The sequence below is a fragment of the Canis aureus genome, chromosome 7, assembly GCF_053574225.1.
Source record: "Canis aureus isolate CA01 chromosome 7, VMU_Caureus_v.1.0, whole genome shotgun sequence".
Taxonomy (NCBI): Eukaryota; Metazoa; Chordata; class Mammalia; order Carnivora; family Canidae; genus Canis; species Canis aureus.
In genome coordinates, this window is record NC_135617.1 from 69702591 (window position 1) to 69718186 (window position 15596).

General features: G+C 41.2%; 1 long non-coding RNA gene across 3 annotated transcripts in view; it reads right to left on the reverse strand.

Moving 5' to 3' along the window:
- Window positions 1–15596, reverse strand: part of LOC144317677 (uncharacterized) — a 16301-nt gene continuing 705 nt past the window's right edge. For 2 of the 3 annotated variants that reach the window (XR_013383700.1, XR_013383701.1), the window contains exons 2-3: window positions 3427–3597; window positions 1–1560 (exon numbers count right to left, since the gene is read on the reverse strand). This is a non-coding gene — a long non-coding RNA (uncharacterized LOC144317677). Of the gene's footprint in view, window positions 1561–3413; window positions 3598–15596 lie in introns of all 3 variants that reach the window. The other variant, XR_013383702.1, reaches the window with a different exon arrangement.

The window sequence follows — 15596 nt, forward strand, 5'->3', positions numbered from 1 at the left end:
TACGCAGCAGGGAAAAGATTTATTCGAAAGGCAGCAAAAAGAGGAAACAGAGGTTGGTTCAAATCTGTCTCCCCTGAGTGAAATTAGAACAAATGTTTATAATCTTAGGGGTGGGATTACATACACATTGATGCAAAAGACAGGGAGATTTATGACTATTCATGAGGAAAGATGGAGCATGCGCATCCCATGTTCACTTTAGGGTGGAGATACAAAATTAAAACGAGGCACAATTGGGTGCCTGATGTCAGGAAGTCAACTGTAGGACAAGAGGGGCTATGCCCATCTCTGAAAGGAAGTATATACTGCATAAGTTCTTGGGCTCATTATCACAGGGAAGGAATGCAGGGCATTGGTGTCAGTGAGCCTCATTTATATCAGTCCAAGCCTCAATGGAAACAGTTACTGGATTTGTTGTGGGGTCTGAAACGAAACAATAGCTGATTAGGGAGAGACAGGCCTCTGAAAAACAAGCTTTAAATTTCCTATTAGTCTTAACCTCATTAATCCTATGGGGCACATTTTCAGTCCCTCCAGAATTATGATCATTCCTCAGTCTTGAAGGAATTGGGACAATGACTGCTCTGGCTACTTCCTGCAGTTTTAGGGTTTGAGGAATGAAACAATTTTGCACTTTGTTGGAAGTATTCCCTAGTATTCGGCTTAACATGTACATTCTGCATGACCAAAACATTAGTTTCTTCTTTGGCCATTTTAGAGCAACATTGGAAAGCACATCTTATTAGTACAGATACAATTAATGAAATAAAAAGTATAGATAACCCAAATCTGAGTAGTCCTTGTAACATTGCTAATCCCTTGGGGAATCCAGAAAAAGAGTCCAGTAATCCAGTCACTTTTTCCAGGCACCTCTGGCGAAATTTGCTATGGCCAAGTGGCTTGCTCTCTGATTTTATCTAAAGGAGATTTTAGTTTTTACTGCAGCAGAAGCGTTAATATAAACACAGCGAGTTGTGCTAGCAATGGCATTCTATCCTGTTCTGCAAGAATATAGTGCAAAGCAATGTGATTATCAAGTGCTACCTTAGCTAACAAATTTACTTTCTTTTTAAGTTGGGCAACAATGGTAAGAGCAGCTTTGTTGGCCAACTAAAAATGTTCTCCCAAAAGAATACCAAGATCTAGCCTCTTGATAACCAGGCAAGTAATCCCTATCTGGTGTCGATTCCCTTTTCGCTCAATAAAAGGTCTAAAAGTTCACTGGAATAGTGAACAGAGAAAGGAGTAACCAAATTTCCCTAGTGTGTAGACCCCTCCAATTCTCCAAATGTCAGTACCTAGCTAGATAAGCCCAGGATTGGTTAGGAGTAATGAGAAGATCCCTCTTTTGACCAAGATTTTTTTCTTACAAAAACATCACAAATCAACACTGTTCCCTCATATTCATTCTGGACTGTAGGTACAAAGTCTGCTCCATACATCATGAACCAGTCTCAGTCTTGAGAATAGGTCAGTTCAGTTAAACAGCTGGGTCATCTCAGGAGGTGGTTCCTGCAGGTGGGTTCTCAGGCCTATATTAAGAGGCAATAAGAAATATTTCTGTGGAAACAAAAAGAAAAACACAGGTTAATGTTATAAATCCAATGTTTGAGTCCCGAGTGCTGCCAGTGAGAAGATTTCTAGATGTCAGGCTTCAAGCATCTTCAGATGGAGTGAGGGCAGGCAGCGGCAATCTGATAGTTTTTCCCCATTTGCAGTTTGAATGTCTCTGGTCATCTTCTTGAGTGGCCCATACGGTAACAGGCACTAAGATTGTCTACACATGACCATTGTGGCAATTTCTCTAAAATTTACTTCAAATTGTTCAGCTTCAGTTTTTCAGGGCTTTAGGAAAAAGGGCAGTTTTGGTTCTCAATGATTCCAAGTCAAGAGAATGGGGAAAAATTTTAGTTTTAGAGAGTCGTAGTCAGGTATTTGAGGAAACCAGAAGAATTCACTATCCAGCCCATTAGTTCTGGAAATTCTTTCTCAGCTTAGTTTTATGATCTTAAAGGTATCAAAAACTTGTATTCGCCGAGTCCTTTCTGTGAATCTCTCTGAAGCTGAAATACATTTGCAGGAGCAACAGATTAAAACAATAACCGTAAATGATAAGACTCAAAAATGGCCATGGTTAAAGATCTGATGAGAGTTCATTATAATGCAGGTGACAAAGAAATCTGGTTATTTCTGTGACACATAACACTTCAATAATTAGAATTACAAATGGCTGGCTCAGTTGGTAGAGCATGTGACTCAATCTCAGGGTCTTGAGTTCAAAACCCACATTAGGTATAGAAATTTCTTAAATAAATTTTTAAAAAGTTTTTTGACAATCTGTGAGAACTTCTCTGAACAGTATGCAAAGGCTTAACCCAACGTGTAAAAGTCTACAAATACTAGCAAACATTGAAAATTATCTGTTATTCTCCGCATCATGGTGAAGACCATCTGCTGGTCCTCTCCAGGTTCAGTGCTTTTGAGTTCTATGTATGTATGTATGTATGTATGTATTTAAAGTAATGTCTACACCCAACATAAGGCTTGAACTCACAACTTCAAGATCAAGAGTTGGATGTTTTACTGATAGAGACAGCCAGGTGTCCCCTAGTTTTATACCTTTTAGGACTGGTGGGGACACAATCCTAGAATTATTCTTAGCACAAATGTCACATTTCTAGACTATCTTTTGGATAATTCTCTGGAGTTTGGGGTTCACAATATATCTTATACCCACTGAAAAGTAGTATCTCACTCATAATGGTGCTTTGGTGAATATGACTATTTCTTCCATAAGATGTTCTGGGATAAGGAATACTCCTTATTCACTATATTTCTGCTGACTTTTTTTTAAGATTTTATTTATTTGTTCTGAGAGAGACAGAGAGGAGAAGCAAGCAGGCCTCAGGGAACCCGATGTGGGGCTCGATCCTAGGACTCCAGAATCACGCCCTGAGCCAAAGGCAGACACTTTAACCGCTGAGCCACCCAGGCATCCCTTCTAGCTGACTTTCGTGCCAGCATTGTTCCCAAATCCCCATTCCTTAGCTCTTCTTAGGTCTTCCAAGGAATATCTGGATTGGCATTTAGTTAGGCCTATGTCTGGCACTAACGGCATCATAGAAGGTTTTGGAGACTTCATATGGGCTGCCACCTTGGTGACAAGATCAGCCTGATTATTTCTTTGAGCTATATAATTATTAGGCTTCTTATATCCTGGGCAAAGAACTACTTCCAGTTCTGGTTATATTATAAGCATAATTCTCTCAGTTTCATTACTGCAGTTGATAAGTTTAGAACTTCTTCGGTGTGTCTAATTTGTTTCTTATAGTTAATAATTCTCTTTCTTTCCATATGGACCCATGTGCATGAATCACTGAGAAAGCATATTTTGAATCTATATATAAAGTTACCTTTTTCCCCTACCAAATAAAGGGCCCTTGTTACGGCAATGGGTCCTGCCTTTTGAACAGAGGTATCTGGTGGAGGAGTTTCCACCTCCAAAGTTCCTTAGCTGGTAATCTCTGCATATCCAGTTTTCTGTTGTCCTTGGCCCATGAAGCTGTTTCCATCAGTAAACATTTCCATGTCAGGATCCTACAATGGCACAACAGTTAGGTCCAGACAGCTAGAATAAGCTTGCTCAACTATTGAATACAATCATAAATGGGTTCTTCTGCACTAACAAGTAGCAAGGTAGCAGGATTTAAAGTGAAGACAGCCTTCAAAGTAACATTGGGGTTATCTAGTAAAGTGGATTGGTATTTGTCCAGTCTTCTAGATGTTAACCAATATTCCTCTTTTTGCTTTAGTAAGAGAAGCACACAGTGGAGGGAGTATAGACAGTGATGGGTTGGCCCAAAATAAAATTTTCTGCTGCTTTTACCAGATCACAAGTGGCAGCTCTTAAGCAGACAGGCCATCCCTTGGTAACAGTGTCCAATTGCTTTGAGAAATAAGCATCAGATCTTCTAGTACAGCCAAGATTTTGGGTTAAGACTCCAAGGCTATGGGACACCTGGGTGGGTCAGCGGTTTAGTGCCTCCCTTCAGCCCAGGTCATGATCCTGGATTCCCGGGACTGAGTCCCACATCGGGCTCCCTGCGTGGAGCCTGCTTCTCCCTCTGCCTGTGCCTCTGCCTCTCTCTCTGTCTCTCATGAATAAATAAATTAAAAATCTTAAAAAAAAAAAGACTCCAAGGGTAATAATTCCTTGTCATTCATGAACAGATAGATCAAAAGGCTAATTCTTAATATCCAGGAGGCCCAATGCAGTTAACAACTTTTCTCTGATAATCCAAAAGGTCTTGTGACATTCTCTAGTCCAATCAAGAAGACTCAGTGGGTCAATGGGAAGCTGGGGCGAGCAAAGTTGGTGACACTCATGCATATTAAACTTTATGGCAGGGCAGCCCCCGTGGCGCAGTGGTTTAGCGCCGCCTGCAGCCCAAGGCGTGATCCTGGAGACCCTGGGCCTGCTTCTCTCTCTGCCTGTGTCTCTGCCTCTCTCTCTCTGTGTCTCTATGAATAAATAAATAAAAATCTTAAAAAATAATAAAATAAAATAAACTTTATGGTGGTGTAGAGATTCTGAATCTCAGTACCCATCAAAGGAACAAGCGAAAGGGAGCATTCAGCCCATTCTCTCCGCCTTCTTGGAATTTGGCCTCATTCAGCCCGTGATTGATCTCCATACAATTCACCTATTTTTCCTCTACAAAAATCAGGCACTCAAGTGCTTCATAAAGGGGTTTAGCTAGCAGGTCAAACAAAGTTAGGTATCCAAATTCAACAAAACCCAGTCATTCATAGAAACCTGCACAATTGGGCAGTCCCAGTGGCGCAGCGGTTTAGCGCCGCCTGCAGCCCAGGGGTGATCCCGGAGACCTGGGATCCAGTCCCACATCGGGCTCCCTGCATGGAGTCTGCTTCTCCTCTGCCTTTGGCTCTCGCTCTGTGTCTCTCATGAATAAGTAAAATAAAATCAAGAAAGAAAGAGAGAGAGAGAGAGAGAGAGAAAGGAAGGAAGGAAGCAAGCAAGCAAGCTGCACAATTGTCTCTTGCACAATTGTCTCCTGCACGGTAGGGACTACCACTCAGACTAGAGCCTCCCTTCTATCAGGGAGCAGATTTCTTTGTCTCTTTGAAAACTCAAAACCGTGCTATTTCATTGGGAGATTTGGGCCTTTGTGAGATTTGGGCCTTTTTCCTTGAAACTTTGTAACCTCCCTCAGCCAAAATGTCTAGAGTCAAAATAGTATTGAAGTGTGAAGACTCTTTTGTTTTACTCAGCAATGAATATATCATCCACGTAATGGAGGAGAGTCTCCATCTCTAATTAGAGGTTTCTCAGATCTTTAGCTAGGACTTCCCCAAAAATGGTGAGGGAGTTGTTAAAACCTTGGGGAAGGATTGTCCAGCAATACTGTTGCTTACTCTTGGTCTCAGTGGTCTTCAGTTCACACAAATCTAAACCAAGAAAAATGCAAAATAAAGCATCCTTTAGATCCAGAGCAGTGAACCACCTAAAGTCCCCAGACAAGGTTGTTAAGAGAGTATGTAGATTGGGTAGCACCCAGTGGATATAGTCTGCAATATGAATAGCTCTTAAGTCTTGAGTGCCTGATTTTTGTAGAGGAAAGATAGGTGAATTGTATGGAGATCATCACAGGCCGATGAGGCCAAATTCCAAAAAGGCAGGGAGAATGGGCTGAATGCTCTTTTTTTCACTTGTTCCTTTGGTGGGTACTGAGATTCTGAATCTCTACCCACCACGAAGTTTAACATGCATGAGTGCCACCGGCTTTGTTCGCCCCAGCTTCCCATTGACCCAAACATCTGATCTTAGCTTGTGTGTGTGTGTGTGTGTAAAGTGATCTTACCTTTTGGATAACTTCTTCAGGAAGCTTTGATAGGACTTATCCACCTTCATGTAGTAACATTGCTTGAAAGGCACAAGCTTGCTCTGGGGGTACTTTTTTGTCCAGGTGACCAGGTACAGAAGAAGTAGCTTCAGCATTAAATTTAGTTAACAGGTCACATCCCAGTAAAATAATGGGGCATTCAGGCATATACAAAAACCTGTGTTTAAAGTGAATTTGTTCCATCTGTCAGGCTAGTGGTTGTAAGAAGGTTTTAGCCAACACTTCTCCCTGAGACTCTTGCTACAGCCATGGTTTGATCTGATAGCAGAGAGAGCCAGGAGTTCAGTACTGACTCTGTGTCCCCAATATCAATAAAAAAAAGTCTGTAACTTCATTTTCCACCTTCATTGTTATCTGGGGTTCCTTGTAGGAAATGATGACAAGCTTTTCAGGGTTTAAAGGAACCCCTGAGCTCCTTCATTCTTGGTCACTATCAGTCAATTCAGGCATCTGGTGGGCAGTTTGTTGTCCTGTCCCATTAAGAGACCTTGTGAACTTGGGGCATTCCTTTTTCCAATGGCCTTCCTTGAAGCCCCAAATTGAGACATCCTGTGGGGCCCAAGAACCTCAAATTTCTTATCTGGGTACACCTCATCCTCATTGTGGTCCTCAGCCTGGTCTTGGTTTTCCTTGAATTAGGGCAACAAATAGCAAGGTAGCCTGCTGTTTCATTTTCTATGCTATTTTCTCTTTTGCACATGGTCTGTTAAAAACTTTAAAGAAAAAAAAAAACTTTAAAGATAGGGCCACCTGAATGGCTCAGTCAGTTGGGCATCTGACTCTTGATTTCAGCTCAGGTCATGATCTTAGGTCGTGGGATTAAGTCCTCCATTAAGCCCCACACTGGGCTCTGTGCTGAGCATAGAGTCTGCTTGGGATTCTCTCCCTCTGCCTCCCCACCTTCCCTCTCTAAAAAAACAAACAAAACAACATTAAAAGCAATCTCAACCAATTGTGACACAGACATTCCTACTCTCTAGACTTTGGAGTTTCTTTTGAATGTCTAGGATATTTTGCCCCCGCCATGTCATATTTATCATTTTTAAATTCTCTGGTACCACAGGATCCATATCAGTATATCTCCTATATATCTCAAAAATCCTTTCAAGAAAGTCTGAAGGCTCCTCATTCTGTTTTTGCTTTATTTCTTTTTTTTAAAACAATTTATTCATTTGACACAGAGATAAAGAAAGAGAACATGTGCACAAGCAAGGGAGTGGCAGGCAGAGGGAGAGAGAAAAGCGGGCTCCCCACTGAGCAGAGAGATGGGGAGATGGGGCTCCTTCCCAGGACCCCAGGATCATGACCCAGGCTGAAGGCAGAAGCTCAACAGACCGAGCCACACAGGCACCCTATCTTTTTTTTTTTTTAAGATTTATTTATTTATTTGAGAGAGAGAGAGAAAGACAACGAGCAATGGGAGGGGCAGCAGGAGAGGATCACAAGCAGACTCCCTGAGATCATGACCTGAGCCAAAATCAAGAGTCAGATGCTTAACTGAACAAGCCACCCAGGCACCCATTGCTTTATTTCTTAAAACTCACTCAAACTTCTTTGTTTAGGGACCCCCTTTCTTTTTCTTTTTTTGTTCAAGTATAATTAATATACAGTGTTTTCTTAGTTTCAGGTGTATGATATAATGATTCAGAAATTCTATGCATTTTTAGCGCTCATCAAGATAAATATACTCTTTTTTAAAACTTAGTCACAACTTTATTTATTTCAAGTAATCTCTATGCCCAATGTGGGGCTCAAACTCAATACTCAGAGATCAAGAGTCACGTGCTCCACCAACTGAGCCAGTCAGGTGCCTCAAGGTAAGTGCACTCTTAATTCCCTTCATCTATTTCACCCATCCCCCCACCTGCCTCCCCTCTGGCAACCACCAGTTTGTTCTCTGTATTTAATTAAGAGTTTGTTTTTTGGGGCAGCCCAGGTGCTCAGTGGTTTGGCGCTGCCTTTAGCCTGGGACCTGATCCTGGAGACTTGGGATCAAGTCCCACGTCGGGCTCCCTGCATGGAACCTGCTTCTCCCTCTGCCTGTGTCTCTGCCTCTCTCTCTCCCTCTCTGTGTCTCTCATGAATAAATGAACAAAATCTTAAAAAAAAAAAAAGAAAGAAAGAAAAACTATTTTAAAAAGTTTGTTTTTTGTTTGTCTCTTTTTTCTTTGTGTTTTAAATTCCACATATGAGTGAAATCAGATGGTATTTGTCCTTCTCTGACCAATCTACCTATTTCACTTAGCATCATACCCTCTAGGTCCATCTATGTAGTTGCAAATGGCAAGGTGTCATTCTTTTCTTTTTTTTTTTTCCTTTGGTGTCATTCTTTTTAAGGCTGAGTAATATTCTATTGTATAAATATATCATATCTTCTTTCTTTTTTTAGAGATTTATATATTTATGAGAGAGAAAGAGCATGAGTGGGAGGGGCAGTGGAAGAGGAAGAGAGAATCTCAAGCAGACTCCTTGCTGAAGGTGGAGCCCAATGTGGGGTTTGATCCGACAACCCCAAGATCATGATCTGAGCCAAAATCAAGAGTTAGTTGCTTAACCAACTGCACCACCCAGGTGCCTTTATTCATCTATTGATGGACATTTGGCTTGCTTCCATATCTTGGCTATTGTAAATAATGCTGCAATAAACAAAGGGGTGCATATATCTTTTTGAATTAGTGTTTTCGTTTTCTTTGGGTAAATACCCAGTAGTGGAATTACTGGATCGTATGGTAATTCTATTTTTAATTTTTGGAGGAACATTCATACTGTTTTCCACAGTGGCTGCACTGATTTGCATTCCCACCAACTGTGCATGAGGGTTTCTCTTTCTCTACATCCTTGCCAACAATTGTTATTTCATCTGTTTTTGATTTTAGCCATTCTGACAGGTGTAAAATGATATCTTATTGTGCTTTTGATATGCATTTCCCTGATGATTAGTGATGTTGAGCATCTTTTCATGTATCTGTTGGCCATCTGTATGTCTTCTTTTGAAAAATGTTTATTCAGGTCTTCTGCCTTTATATTTATAAATCAATTTATAATCGAATTGTGTGTGTATCTTTGTGTGTGTAGAGTTGTATAAATTCTATATTTTTTTAAAAAGATTTTATTTATTTATTAATGAGAGACACAGAAAGAGAGAGGCAGAGACATAGGCAGAGGGAGAAGCTGGGAGCCCAATGCGGGACTCAATCTCGGAACTCCAGGATTACTCCCTGAGCCGAAGGCAGATGTTCAACCGCTGAGCCACCCAGGCATCCCAAGTTCAATATATATTGTAGAGTTGAAGAAGTTATATGTTTTCAGTATCAACCCTTTATCAGATACATCATTTGCAAATATCTTCTCCCATTCCGTAGGTAGTTTTTTTATTTGTTAATGGTTTCCTTCACTGTATAAAAGCTTTTTATTTTGGTGTAGTCCCAATAGTTTAATTTTTAAATTCATTCTACAAGGCCAGAATTTTCCCAAAAGCCAGACAAAGGCAAAGAAAGAAAGAAAGGAAGGAAGGAAGGAAGGAAGAAAGAAAGAAAGAAAGAAAGAAAGAAAGAAAGAAAGAAAGAAAGAAAGAAGAAAAGAAAGAAAAAAAAACAAAGGAAGGAAGCTAGCTATAGGCCAATATCTCTGATGAACATAGATACAAAAATCCTTAACAAAATATTAGCAAACTAAATCCAACAATATATTTAAAAAGTCATTCACCATGATTAAGTGGTATTTATTCCAGGGATGCAAGAGTAGTTTAATATTCACAAATCAATCAATGTGATACACCACATTAACAAGAGAAAGGGTAAAAACCATCTGATCATTGCAATAGATGCAGAAAAAGCACTAAACAAAGTAAAACATCCATTCATGATGAAAACTCTCAACAAAGTAGGTTTAGAGGTAACATACCTCAATAAAGGCCATATATGAAAAATCCATAGCCAACATCATACTCAGTGGTGAAAACCTGAGATCTTTTCCCTCTCAGGTCAGGAACAAGACAAGGATGTCCACTCTTACCACTTTTACTCAACATAGTACTGGAACTCCTAGCCACACCAATCAGACAAGAAAAAGAAATAAATGGCATCCAGATTGGTAAGAAAGAAGTAAAACTTGGACTATTTTCAGATGACATGATACTATATATAGAAAACCCTAAAGACTCCACCAAAAAAATACAGGAACTGATAAATTAATTCAGTAATGTCACAGGATACAACATTAATACCTAGAAATCAGTTGCATTTCTATACACGAATAATGAAGTAGTAAAAAGAGAAATTAATGGGATGCCTGGGTGGCTCTACAGTTTAGTGCCTGCCTTCAGCCTGAGGCGTGATCCCAGAGTCCCAGGATCAAGTCCCGCATGGGTCTCCCTGCATGGGGCCTACTTCTCCCTCTGCCTGTATCTCTGCTTCTCTCTCTCTCTCTCTGTCTCTCATGAATAAATAAATAAAATCTTAAAAAAAGAGAGAGAGAAATTAAGAAAACAATCCCATTTACAATTGCACCAAAAAGAACAAAATACCCAGGAATAAACTTAAACAAGGAGGTGAAAGACCTATACTCTGAAAACTATAAAACACTGATGAAAGAAACTGAAGATAACACAAACAAATGTAAACAAAGCTATACCATGCTCATGGATTGGAAAAACAAATATTGTTGAAATGTCCATACTGCTCAAAGCAATCTGCAGATTTAATGAGCTCCTATCAAAATACCAACATCATATTTCACAGAACTAGAATAAATAAATCCTAAAATTTGTATAAAACCACAAAAGACCCTAAGATAAGACCCTAAAAGATAGCCAAAGCAATCTTGAAAAAGAAAAACAAAGCTGGATGTATCACAATCCCAGATCCCAAGATATACTACAAAACTGTAGTAATCAAACATTATAGTACTGCACAAAAATAGACATATAGATCAATGGAACAGAATAGAAAGTCTAGAACTAAACTCATGCTTATATGGTCAATTAATCTATGACCATGGAGGCAAGAATATACAATGGGAAAAAGTCTCTTCAACAAATGGTGTTAGGGAAACTAGATAGCTACGTGCAACAGAATGAAACCGTATCACTTTCTTTCTTTCTTTTTTTAAGATTTTATTTTTAAGTAATCTCTACACTTAATGTGGGCTCTAACTCACAACCCTGAGATCAAGAGTCACATGCTCCACTCAGCAAGCCAGCCAGTCACCCCCCACTTTCTTATACTATACACAAAAACAAACTCAAAATGGATTAAAGACCTAAGTGTGAGACCTGAAGCTATAAAACATGAAGAAAACATAGGCAGTAATTTCTTTGATATCAGCCACAGAAACATTTTTCTAGATACATTTTCCTCAGGCAAAGGAAATAAAACTAAAATTAAATTATTGAGACTACATCAAAATAAAAACCTTCTGCACAGTGTGGGAACCCCCTTTCTTAATCTAGCTAAAATACCATCAATAGTATTCAAACTTACCTTGGTCTCCAATGTTGACATTCGAGTTGGGATTCACAGTAGGAACAGGCATCATGGCATTAGCTCTTAGGGAGTTATGGGGGTTTTAGCATGCAGCCAGGTAACTTCCCTAGCTTTTTTTTTTTTTTTTTTTTTTTAGTATTAAGTGTCATTCCTCAGAAGTGAGGAGAATACTTAACAAATTTTGTATATCTGCAAAAGTGGGGTTCTGGGTGACAAAAATAGATGTGAATGAGTTTCCATCCTCTTGGGGTCATCTCTGTAAGTAGGCATATTGTTTTTCCAGTTACACAAAGTGGAGAGTGGACCCAAATCATCCCTACAGGAAATCCCCCTTTCCCCTGCATTTAAGCCTCAGACTGGGACCTGCCTTAGCAGATATTATCCTCCCTGGGAACTAGCTCAATTTGACCAAATTGAGTTAGGGTATAAGAAGGGGAGATCATTCCTACCTGTTGGCCCCCTGAGGCTGAGGGTCATGGTTTGGGCTCTGTAAGGGGTTCAAGTTGTTGGGACTGGGACTGCTGAGGACAGGCAGTAGCTCTGGTGCCCCCCAGAGTAGAAGGGGAGTTTAATCCAAGTAATCAATAAATCATCCTCCTCTCCCTGGTGAGGATTAGGCAACACGGGCTTTTTAGTGTTACTGGTTTGTTGGAATAGAATTTTACATCTTTTCTGAGCTGGCTTATTTGATACAAAAGCAAAAAATGACTGAACATCCCATTTACCTTCCCTTTTACAAAGGCAAATCTAATTGCAAGATGATATTATAATTTAAGGATCCATTAATTGGCTATTTTTTTCCAGAGTCTAATGAATATTGTAGTCAAGCAGTGTTGCAAAAGATCATTTTTTTTCCTTTTCATAGGTTCACAACTAAACATTGTCCAATTTTTGAGAATAAAATCCAAAGGGCTGCATGCAGTGATCAAATTGTTATTCCCCATTTCTCAATTAGAACACAGCCAGTTTTATTCAAATACACCACAAACTGCAGGAACAAATGAGGCCAAGAGTACCTCTGTGAACAAAGATTCACTAGTTTCATTCTAAAAGTTGGGGCTTTACCAACTGAGTAAATGGTTTGCTAGTCAACCTTTTCTTAAGTAAACAAGAAAAAGGCCAAGAGATCTAAAGCCAAACCCCCTATTCATTCCACCAAATGAGAGGAAGAAAGAATTTGGTCACTTGTACTGAGTTACTCACTAAAGGGATGTCTGTCTATACGGAAACCAAAGGGATTTCCTTCCCAGAAGAGTTAAATTAAGCGCCTGAGGTCAGTGGAGTCAAATTGGGGTGTGGCCCCAGGACAAAGAGCCTATGTGGCTTCTTGGACTCCTCACCAGACTCCCTTTAATAGGCTGGTGCAGTGGAACCAAGATCAAAGAGCTCCTGGCTGGCTCACCAAATTTGTGACCAATCCAAGTTCATATGACTAAAGTACAGCAGAGCCAATCACTGAGATATGCAGCAAGAAGAGAGTTTATTCAAGAGGCAGCCAAAGGAGGGGAGACTGGCTGGCTCAGTCAGTGGAGACTGTGACTTTTGATCCTAGGACCATGAGTTGGGGCCCCAGGTTTGGCATTGAGCTTATCTGAAAAAAAAAAAAAAAAGAAAAGAAAAGAAAAGAAACAGGCAAAGGAGAAGGGAACTCAACCCTCAAAATCCTCTCTTCAAGGGGGAAGAGTCAGGGATATTTAAAGGTAAATGAAAAAGGACCTGGGTATAGGGAAGAGGAGCTACATGATTTTACAATCACATAAAGGAGGGGATCCCTGGGTGGCGCAGCGGTTTAGCGCCTGCCTTTGGCCCAGGGCGCGATCCTGGAGACCCGGAATCGAATCCCACGTCAGGCTCCCGGTGCATGGAGCCTGCTTCTCCCTCTGCCTGTGTCTCTGCCTCTCTCTCTCTCTCTCTGTGTGACTATCATAAATAAATGAAAAAAAAATTAAAAAAAAATCACATAAAGGGAGTTAACAAATAAGGGAAGGGGGCAGCCCAGGTGGCTCAGCAGTTTAGCGCCGCCTTCAGCCCAGGGTGTGGTCCTGGGGACCTGGGATTGAGTCCCATGTCAGGCTCCCTGCATGGAGCCTGCTTCTCCCTCTGTCTGGGTCTCTGCCTCTCTTTTTCTCTGTGTGTCTCTCGTGAATAAATAAATACAATTTATAAATAAATAAATAAATAAATAAATAAATAAGGGAAGGGTTGAAGTGATCTCACTGTCAGCATCTTCACAGATCTTCTGCTTGCCTCTTCATATGACTCATGATGAGAAAATAGCCCACTTGGTATGATTCCAGGGTAGGGTTTTAGGCCCTTCTATATCAAATATTCATCCATCAGACATTTGGTGCATGCTCCAAGAGAAGGTTGGGGGTCCTAACTTGTTCTGATGGGTTTCTACTGAAACCCGAGTCTCTGCAAAATAACTAAACCATATTGTTATGCCAGGCAAGAATGTTATCTATAGAAACATGGCAGCAGGGCAGCCCCAGTGGCACAGTGGTTTAGCGCCACCTGCAACCCTGGGTGTGATCCTGGAGACCCAGGATCGAGTCCCACGTTGGGCTCCCTGCGTGGAGTCTGCTTCTCCCTCTGCCTGTGTCTCTGCCTCCTCTGTGTGTGTGTGTGTGTGTGTGTGTGTCTATGAATAAATAAATAAAATCTTTAAAAAAAAAAGAAAAAGAAACATGGCAGCAGGTTGAATTCTGAGAATAGATTTGGGTAAAAAGTTACCCTTGCATTTACTGGTCCCCTTAATCGTTAGGTAAAATTTGTAGTTAGCTTTCTCTCTCTCTCTCTCTCTTTTTAAGATTTTATTTATTTATGAGAGAGAGAGAGAGAGAGAGAGAGGCAGAGGGAGAAGCAGGCTCCGAGCAAGGAGCCTGATGTGGGACTCGATCCCTGGTCTCCAGGATCAGGCCCTGGGCTGAAGGCAGTGCTAAACTGCTGAGCCACCTGGGCTGCCCTCTCTCTCTTTTTTAAGATTGTATTTATTTATTCATGAGAGACACAGAGAGAGAGGCAGAGACACAGGCAGAGGAAGAAGCAGGCTCCATGCAGGGAGCCCAATGTGGGACTTGATCCGGGGTCTCCAGGATCATGCCCTGGGCCAAAGGCAGGCGCTAAACCGCTGAGCAACCCAGCCATCCCTCTCTTTCTTTTCTTTTTTTTTTTTTTTTTTAAGATTTTATTTATTTATTTGACAGAGAGAATGAGAGAGCACAAGCAGGAGGAGCAGCAGGCAGAAGGAGAGGGAGAAACAGGCTCCCCACTGAGCAGGGAGCCCCTCAATCCCAGGACCCTGAGATCATGACCTGAATGGAAGGCAAACACTTAACGGACTCAGTCACCCAGGCCTCTCCCTGGCTAGCTTTCTAATAGCCTACTCAACTCAAATTCAAAACTCCCTGAGTCCATAGGCCAAAACTAACCAGTTGCTCTATTAAACTTTTCTTGATAGCAAGACCATAAAAATGTCTTCTTTTGAGTGATTACAGAAAGGGGCTGTGTAACAAAAGTACAGTCCTCCTCAGAGATAAACAGTGGTGAACTTCATAGCACTTCCCCGAGGACAGGCTGAGATGCCACTAGGTGTGCCATTCAGTGGAAGGCTGGTTTCCTGGGCTCAGTTTGAGTGATTTGATATAGAATGAATCCATGATGATAATCCAGTTAAGAGTATCACAACGGGGGTCACAATATGGGGGGAGAGAGTGCTTATATGACAAAATCAAGTGGGGAAGTTGGAGACGACAGAAACACAAAAATATCAAACTATATGTAGAAAATTATAGGAGTAAAATTCTCTAAAATGTTAACAGTAATTATTTCCATATATTTGGTGTGCCACAGGCTTTTCTCTCCCTCTCTCTTTTTAAAAGATTTTATTTATTCATTCATGAGAGACACAGAGAGAGGCAGAGACACAGGCAGAGGGAGAAGCAGGCTCCCTGTGGGGAGCCCGATGCGGGACTCGATCTCGGGACCCCGGGATCATGACCTGAGCGGAAGGCAGACGCTCAACCACTGAGCCACCCAGGTGCCCCCCTCTCTCTCTTTAGTTGGAAAGAGAATGGGGGGAAGGGAGTTTTAAAGATGACTGGCGTAAAACGTGAGGAGTGGAAGGCCAAGCGCCCAGGACCCTCCCGGGCGGTGTTGGCGGTCCCAGGCCGCCCCGCTACCCACGTCC